This window comes from Melanerpes formicivorus, unplaced genomic scaffold (genome assembly GCF_026170545.1).
Source record: "Melanerpes formicivorus ecotype bairdi unplaced genomic scaffold, bMelFor1.0.p_v2 SCAF_381, whole genome shotgun sequence".
Taxonomy (NCBI): domain Eukaryota; kingdom Metazoa; phylum Chordata; class Aves; order Piciformes; family Picidae; genus Melanerpes; species Melanerpes formicivorus.
The window spans coordinates 30,857-38,680 of record NW_027142733.1 but is presented as its reverse complement, the minus strand read 5'-3'; the positions used below and the strand labels follow the sequence as shown (position 1 = coordinate 38,680).

The window sequence follows — 7,824 nt, the reverse complement described above, 5'->3', positions numbered from 1 at the left end:
ATGGATTTTTTTTCCATAGCGACCACCGGGACGCTGCCCCCCTGGCGCGAGCAGAGCCGGGCTAGGGCGCAGGCGCCGGATCCATAGCGACCACCGGGACGCTGCCCCTCTGGCGCCAGCAGAGCCGGGCTAGGGCGCAGGCGCCGGATCCATAGCGACACTCGAGTCAAGCTCTCCGCTCTTCCCTTAAGAATTTTCGAGCATTCGGCGCAGTTAGGCTGCAGAAATTAGCTCCCACGGGGCAGCACACGCCGCGGCACGGCTGCACTGCGGCCATTACACACAGGGTGGCAGCATTGAGCTCCCCCGGGGCGGCACACACCGCGGCACGGCTGCACTGCCCGCCATTACACACAGGGTGGCAGCATTGAGCTCCCACGGGGCCTCTGGGTACGGTTGAGGCAGCAGCCGCCACCCCCGCAGAGCCCCACCGGCCAAGCCCGGACACGCCCCCCCCCCCCCCCCCCAAAAGCCCCGCGCTGCCCCGCCGGTGGCCACCCCCCCAAGCCCCGCGCACCTCCAGCGGCTGCTATAGAGAAACCCCACAAAGCAGCAGAGACTGGCACTGACCTGGGACACAGCAGAAGAGCTGCAACCTCTACGAGCCACAACCCTGAAAGCATCTGGCGCCATGTTGTTGACGGCGGTGCCATGCTAGGGGGTGGGGTTCAGGCTGGGGGGCGGTGACACGCTGGAGGGGGGCGGTGACACGCTGGGGGGGGCGGTGACACGCTGGGGGGGGCGGTGACACGCTGGGGGGGCGGTGACACGCTGGGGGGGGCGGTGACACGCTGGGGGGGCGGTGACACGCTGGGGGGGCGGTGCCACGCTGGGGAGGCGGTGCCACGCTGAGGAGGCGGTGACACGCTGGAGGGGGGCGGTGACACGCTGGGGGGAGCGGTGACACGCTGGGGGAGGCGGTGACACGCTGGGGAAGGCGGTGACACGCTGGAGGGGGGCGGTGACACGCTGAGGGGGGCGGTGACACGCTGGAGGGGGGCGGTGACACGCTGGAGGGGGGCGGTGACACGCTGGAGGGGGGCGGTGACACGCTGGAGGGGGGCGGTGACACGCTGGAGGGGGGCGGTGACACGCTGGGGGGGGCGGTGACACGCTTGGGGGGGGCGGTGACACGCTGGGGGGGGCGGTGACACGCTGGGGGGGGCGGTGACACGCTGGGGGGGGCGGTGACACGCTGGGGGGGCGGTGACACGCTGGGGGGGCGGTGACACGCTGGGGGGGCGGTGACACGCTGGGGGGGCGGTGACACGCTGGGGGGGCGGTGACACGCTGGGGGGGCGGTGACACGCTGGGGGGGCGGTGACACGCTGGGGGGCGGTGACACGCTGGGGGGGGCGGTGACACGCTGGGGGGGCGGTGACACGCTGGGGGGGGCGGTGACACGCTGGGGGGGGCGGTGACGCGCTGGGGGGGGCGGTGACGCGCTGGGGGGGGCGGTGACGCGCTGGGGGGGCGGTGCCACGCTGAGGGGGCGGTGCCACGCTGAGGGGGCGGTGCCACGCTGAGGGGGCGGTGCCACGCTGAGGGGGCGGTGCCACGCTGAGGGGGCGGTGCCACGCTGAGGGGGCGGTGCCACGCTGAGGGGGCGGTGCCACGCTGGGGGGGCGGTGCCACGCTGGGGGGGCGGTGCCACGCTGGGGGGGCGGTGCCACGCTGGGGGGGCGGTGCCACGCTGGGGGGGCGGTGCCACGCTGGGGGGGCGGTGCCACGCTGGGGGGGGCGGTGCCACGCTGGGGGGGCGGTGCCACGCTGGGGGGGCGGTGCCACGCCGGGGGGGCGGTGCCACGCCGGGGGGGCGGTGCCACGCCGGGGGGGCGGTGCCACGCCGGGGGGGCGGTGCCACGCCGGGGGGGCGGTGCCACGCCGGGGGGGCGGTGCCACGCTGGGGGGGGCGGTGCCACGCCGGGGGGGGGCGGTGACACGCTGGGGGGGGCGGTGACACGCTGGGGGGGGCGGTGACACGCTGGGGGGGCGGTGACACGCTGGGGGGGGCGGTGACACGCTGGGGGGGCGGTGACACGCTGGGGGGGGCGGTGACACGCTGGGGGGGGCGGTGACACGCTGGGGGGGGCGGTGACACGCTGGGGGGGGCGGTGACACGCTGGGGGGGGCGGTGACACGCTGGGGGGGGCGGTGACACGCTGGGGGGGGCGGTGACACGCTGGGGGGGCGGTGCCACGCTGGGGAGGCGGTGACACGCTGGAGGGGGGCGGTGACACGCTGAGGGGGCGGTGACACGCTGGGGGGGCGGTGACACGCTGGAGGGGGGCGGTGACACGCTGGGGGGGCGGTGCCACGCTGGGGAGGCGGTGACACGCTGGAGGGGGGCGGTGCCACGCTGAGGGGGCGGTGCCACGCTGAGGGGGCGGTGCCTGCGTTGTCACCTCACTCTCAGCTTTCCATTGGGTTTTATTCCCCTCCAAGACAACACGTTGAGTTCAGAGCAGCTGAGGAGCCCTGGGGAACACCTGTACAGAAATGTTCCTCCAAGAGCTGTCAGAAAAACGTTCGTTCCGCCAGCAGGCAGCTCTGGCTTCAGAGCAAAAGCCTTCTGTGATCATTCTGTTTAGCTCAGCACCAGCTGCAGCCGTCGGTATTACCAAACTACACAGTAATGGCCTCCTCCCGGTGCCCTCCCGGTCCCAACAGTTTCCCCCCACCAAAGGACTGGCAGAGAACTGGAAGCGACTGGGAAGCAGATCCGGGCTAGGGCGCAGGCGCCGGATCCATAGCGACGCTCGAGTCAAGCTCTCCGCTCTCCCCCTAAGAATTTTCGAGCATTCAGCGCAGTTAGGCTGCAGAAATCAGCTCCCCCGGGGCGGCACACGCCACGGCACGGCTGCACTGCCGGCCGTTACACACCGGGTGGCAGCACTGAGCACCTTCCTGGGCGTGGGCAGCAGCCGGGCCCCCACGTGGGTTTTATTTTCCAATGCTAAAAGCCTTTTAGAAGCAGAGAGGGCAGACAGGGGTCGTTTCCAAAGCTTTCTTACGCACCAGTCACTCCAAGCCCTCCCTCTCCAGCTGCAAACCAGAGGTTTGCCTCCGCCTCGCCTCACCCCAGTACTTACACTTTTAAAGATAGTGTGGTCCCCTCGGAGAATTTTCAGCACTTTAGGGGGGGGCCCCCAGCCCTCGCTCACCTGCTCCTCTGCTGCAGCAGCCCCCTGCCCCACGTGGCAGAACCAGCCCACCCACAATCCCCCCACTCCCTTTGATTCACCCCCAAAAAGGCACAAAATAAAGCAAACTGCCCAGCCAGCACCTCCTGCCTTTCACAGCAAGGACTGAACATTGCAGCTTTGGCCAAGACTATCAGCCCAAAGGAAGGCCTGGCCCCTGAGGAACTAAATGCAAGTGAACTATCTGACACCACCACAGTCCTGTGAATGTTGCAAAGCAGTAGTGCATGCAGTATAATAATTCGAAAGTTAAGGGCTGCTCAAGCTTTACACAAAGTATCCTATTCAGTTTTGGGTTCCACTTAACACAAAGTAAAAGTATAAAAGGTCAGAGGGAAAGCCAACTCTACCTCTGAACTACAGCAAGAAATACTGGAATCAAGGGGCCCTTTCTTCTGCTACTAATAGATGAAGAGAACATGAAAACTGATGGGCTAAACCAACAGGGCAAGATTAGAATAACTAGTAGAGAGAACGGAAGATACAAAGCTTCAACTACATCTGTTTAGCAACGACTCCTACCAGATAACTTCCATGCCATAACTTTACTGAATTCAAACAAGCCAGCTGGCGAAGCGTCTCGCTTACAGGCGGCCGACGAGGACACGCGCAGAAGGAAGAGGCGAGGGAACAAGTCCTGAGCTTTGCTGCAGGCTGTCCTGCGGCTTCCCCTACCGACTCTTTCCCGTACACCACCGCAGAATGAGTTGGGTGAATTTTGTCTCAAACCCATTAAACCCTTTGGTGGTTTCAGCTTCCCGAGGATGTGTCGGCACAAGTCCTTGTCGGGGCACCGCAAACAGGGAGAGACAAAGCTCCGAGATCCAGGAAGAGGACGGCTGAGCAGACACTTCTAAAAGAGAGAAACTTCATCAGCTGAACCTCACACTTCTCCCAGCTTTGCAACAGCAAAGAACTTTGTGAACAACACAGTGGTGCTCCTAAGGAGGTCACCAGCTTGCAAGTTACAGGAGAAATAAAAACCTTTTTATTACAGAAGCACTGGCAAAAATTTACGGACAGGAACAGCAGACGAGGAAATTCTGCAATTGAGCTAACGATAGACATCAGGCCTAGGATCTGGCTACCCTGACAAAGGATGCCAACAGGACAGAGTGAGGCCTCAGCAGCACTCCCAAAAAGCCCCACAGAGAGCCACAGGCTCTGGCCCGTGCCCCACCTACGGGCCGGCCCTCCTGGCAGCAGCGCAACACCACCTCTTCAGGAGCCCAGGGACTGACCTCAGCCCCCTAAGGGCCAGGCAAGGTTGGTTCCTGTTAGCTGCCTAAAGCAGCCTCCCCAGTCCTGCTTACAGGGACCTTGGGCTGCTGCTGGGGACAGAAGGGGGAATGGAGGGCTCCACAACTCGTCACACAGACCCCGAGCACAGGGCTGTTAAGCTGACAGGGTGCCAAGGGAACAGGCTGCCACGAAGGCACAGACCCAGGCCCTGAACTACAGGGTGGGTCACCTTGCCGCAGCAACACGACCCAGCGGCTTCGCTGTGTCCGACGAATAAAAGGAGGAAGTTCCACAGGAACAGAAGGGAAAACCTTTTCACTGTGTGTGCCAGAGCCCTGGAGCAGGCTGCCCAGAGAGTTAGTGGAGTCTCTGGAGACATTCAAAACCTGCCCCAGGTGATCCTGCACTGGCACAGGGGTTGGACCGGATGCTATTTTGGGGTCCCTTCCAACCCCTAACACTCAGTGATTCTGTGATTAGCTATGCTGGTGACAGAGTCTCACTGAGTGCTCTTTAAAATGTTTTTCTTTTCTTTCAGCCTAGGAGTTTCATATTTAAATATACCTTCTGCTCTGTCTTCCCCCTTCCTTCTTCCATCTTGCGTCTAAAAACTAGGAGAGCTTGATGAGGTGTATCCTGGGCGTCCCAATGTAACACATCTCAATTGCATACATGGATTTTGTAATCTTTTGCCCCATTGCTTGCACAGGGTGGATTAAGTTCATTACTTAGAGCTTGTCAGGACAGCTGTTGAAGTGTCCTGTGCAATGCAGGAGGAGTTGAATCCCATAGGAAACCACATTACTGTGCTTTGTCAGCCTGGTTATGGTCAGAAACCTCCTTCATTTTTTTTTCTCTTAAACAGATATATCACATGAGTCCCCAGAATTAATTTGCCTCTTCTCATAATTATTTCTTTAAAACTGTCTTAGAAGTGTCACTGTCCTTCCCTCTCCCTTTCTCTAGATACTGGCCTCCTGAGCCCATGGCAGACTTGCACAGAGCTACTGCGAGCACCACTCTGCACGGCCTCTGGGGGGCTTTCAAGCACAGGCACCCCTGGAGAATCCAAACCTAACCTTGCAGCTGGCCTTAGAGCTCCTCTTTGGAAAACTGTCGCTGCCAGGGCCCACAAACCCAACATCCTCTGTCAGCAACCTGGATGTAAGAGCTGAAAAGTGTCAACAGAAATTGTACTTGGACAGCTCAGGAAGATCCTTCAATGAAAGAGCTGGCTCCTCCTGAAGGGCAAGTATGAATGGAGCTTTCAAAGTACCACACTTCAGAGCCTCCTACTTGCTAGCACTAAGACAATTGTTCATGTAGAACAACTGGCCACTCACTTCAACAAACCCCATAGAACTGGCTCCTATCAACTCTCCAGAAGACACTGCTGCACTAGCTTGGCTGCCTGACCGGCTCAGTTCAGGTGGCTTAGGATCTCACAGAGGGTACCACAAGAACTGAGGGGACTGCAGTCTTTGCAGCTTCAGCTTTCCTTCTCTGCTACTTCTTTTTTCAGATGGATTTTTTTTCAAAGGGACTGCTGGACAGCAGAACAGGATGGATGGCCAGGCCCCAAGAGCGGTGGGGAACAGAGTTAAACCCAGCCGGTGGCCGGCCGGGCACAAGTGGTGTTCCCCAGGACACCCCTTGTGAGAGAGTGAGTCCAGAGAAGGGCCACAAAGCTGGTGAGGGGTCTGGATAACAAGTCTTATGAGGAGTGGCTGAAGGAACTGGGACTGTTTAATCTGCAGAAGAGGAAGCTAAGGGAATTATGGTGTGGTCTGGCTTCAGCTCTCAACTAGTTCCACGTTGAACAAGGACAGCTTGTACTCACAGAAGGCACTGGCTGCTTGGGCTCAAGGTTCCTGTAGAGCTCAGGTCTCTGAGACTTCTGAACAGCTGTGCTTAGCCCAAAATCAGACAGTTTCACATCACCCTGGGAAAAAAAAAATCCAAGAAAAGAATTCAGAAAGATTGTGCTTGAGCAAAAGAAAAGGTTTAACCGCTGCACAGCCTCCTGAGCCCATGGCAGGCTTGCAGAGCTACTGTGAGCACCACTCTGCGCGGCCTCTGGGGGGTTTCAAGCACAGGCACTCCAGGAGACTGCAGGCACTCCATAGAGACTCCAAAACCTCACTGAGAACCCCCCAACTCCTTCAGGACCCCCACAGATTCCCCAACTTAGATGCCCACAAAACCCCTTTGGAGGCACCCAAACCCCCCATCTGATACGCCCAGCTCCGTTTTAGGTACCCCCAGACGCTTCTAATGTCCCCAGACCCGCTGGTGGACCAGCCCAGAACCCCCTGACACTATCCCAGACCCTTTCAGGGGGCTCCACACCCCTTCTAGATGCCCACAAAACCCCTTCACACGCCAAAAGAAACCTTTACCTGCCTCCAAACCCCATTTGGGGCCCACTCAGACCCCTTAGCAGCGGGTGGCAGCAACCAAGTCTGTTGCTCTCACCAATTAAACCCTTTGGTGCTCTCAGCTCTCTGACCCTGTGTCAGTGCAAGTCCTTGTCAGCCGGTACCTTTGTCCTGATCCAGGCGGAGAGAGAACTGCCAGGAACACAGCTTCGCCACTCCGCTTGCGGCACGCCTGCTGCCGAGGGCAGCCTCCTCCGCAGCCTGCCCGAGAGGAACACGGCCCCCGGGGCCGGGGGACAAACAAAAGCCTTCCACAAAGGAAACAAGGGAAGTCTCTTGGCCACTCTTCACGTGCCGAGTGCGATTGTCATGTGGAACACACCGCGGCATCTGGAATGAGTTTAAGCCCAGGTCTATGGCAGCACAGAGGTTCCTGGAATATCCCGGTACATCGATCCACAGGAGGTTGTCTTTCGGTCCCCAGTCTGATGCTTTGCAGCACAGCCATCACACCATTTCTCTCGAGTGCTTTGAACTGACAATTCATACAGGAGAATAAAACCAAACAGGAGTAAGCAGGTTGGAAAAGAACTTTGATCATCACCGGGCCCAGCAAGAGGACACAGTCTCAGGCTGCACCAGGGGAGGTTTAGGCTAGAGGTTAGGAAGAGGTTCTGCACAGAGAGAGTGATGGCCCATTGGAATGGGCTGCCCAGGGAGGTGGTGGAGTCACCATCTTTGGAGGTGTTCAGGAGGAGACTGGATAGGGTGCTTGGTTGCATGGTTTAGTTGATTAGGTGGTGTTGGATGATAGGTTGGACACGATGATCTTGAAGGTCTCTTCCAACTCGGTCTGGTCTATTCTTTTCTATTCCATTCCATTCCATACCATTCCATTCCAACACCATCTAATCAACTAAACCATGGCACTGAGTGCCTCATCCAGTCTCTTTCTAAACACTTCCAGTGATGGTGACTCCCTGGGCACCACCTCACTGAGC

The 7,824-nt window shown here is 59.7% G+C and overlaps 1 long non-coding RNA gene across 1 annotated transcript; it reads right to left on the bottom strand.

The window, feature by feature from the left end:
• Nucleotides 1-3,724: 3,724 nt before the first annotated feature.
• LOC137459609 (uncharacterized) lies at nt 3,725-7,485 on the bottom strand. The gene is made up of 3 exons (XR_010992421.1): nt 6,988-7,485; nt 6,286-6,387; nt 3,725-4,056 (listed from the first exon to the last, which is right to left on the bottom strand). It is a non-coding gene; the product is annotated as an uncharacterized lncRNA (long non-coding RNA).
• Between the last annotated feature and the right edge of the window lie 339 nt (nt 7,486-7,824).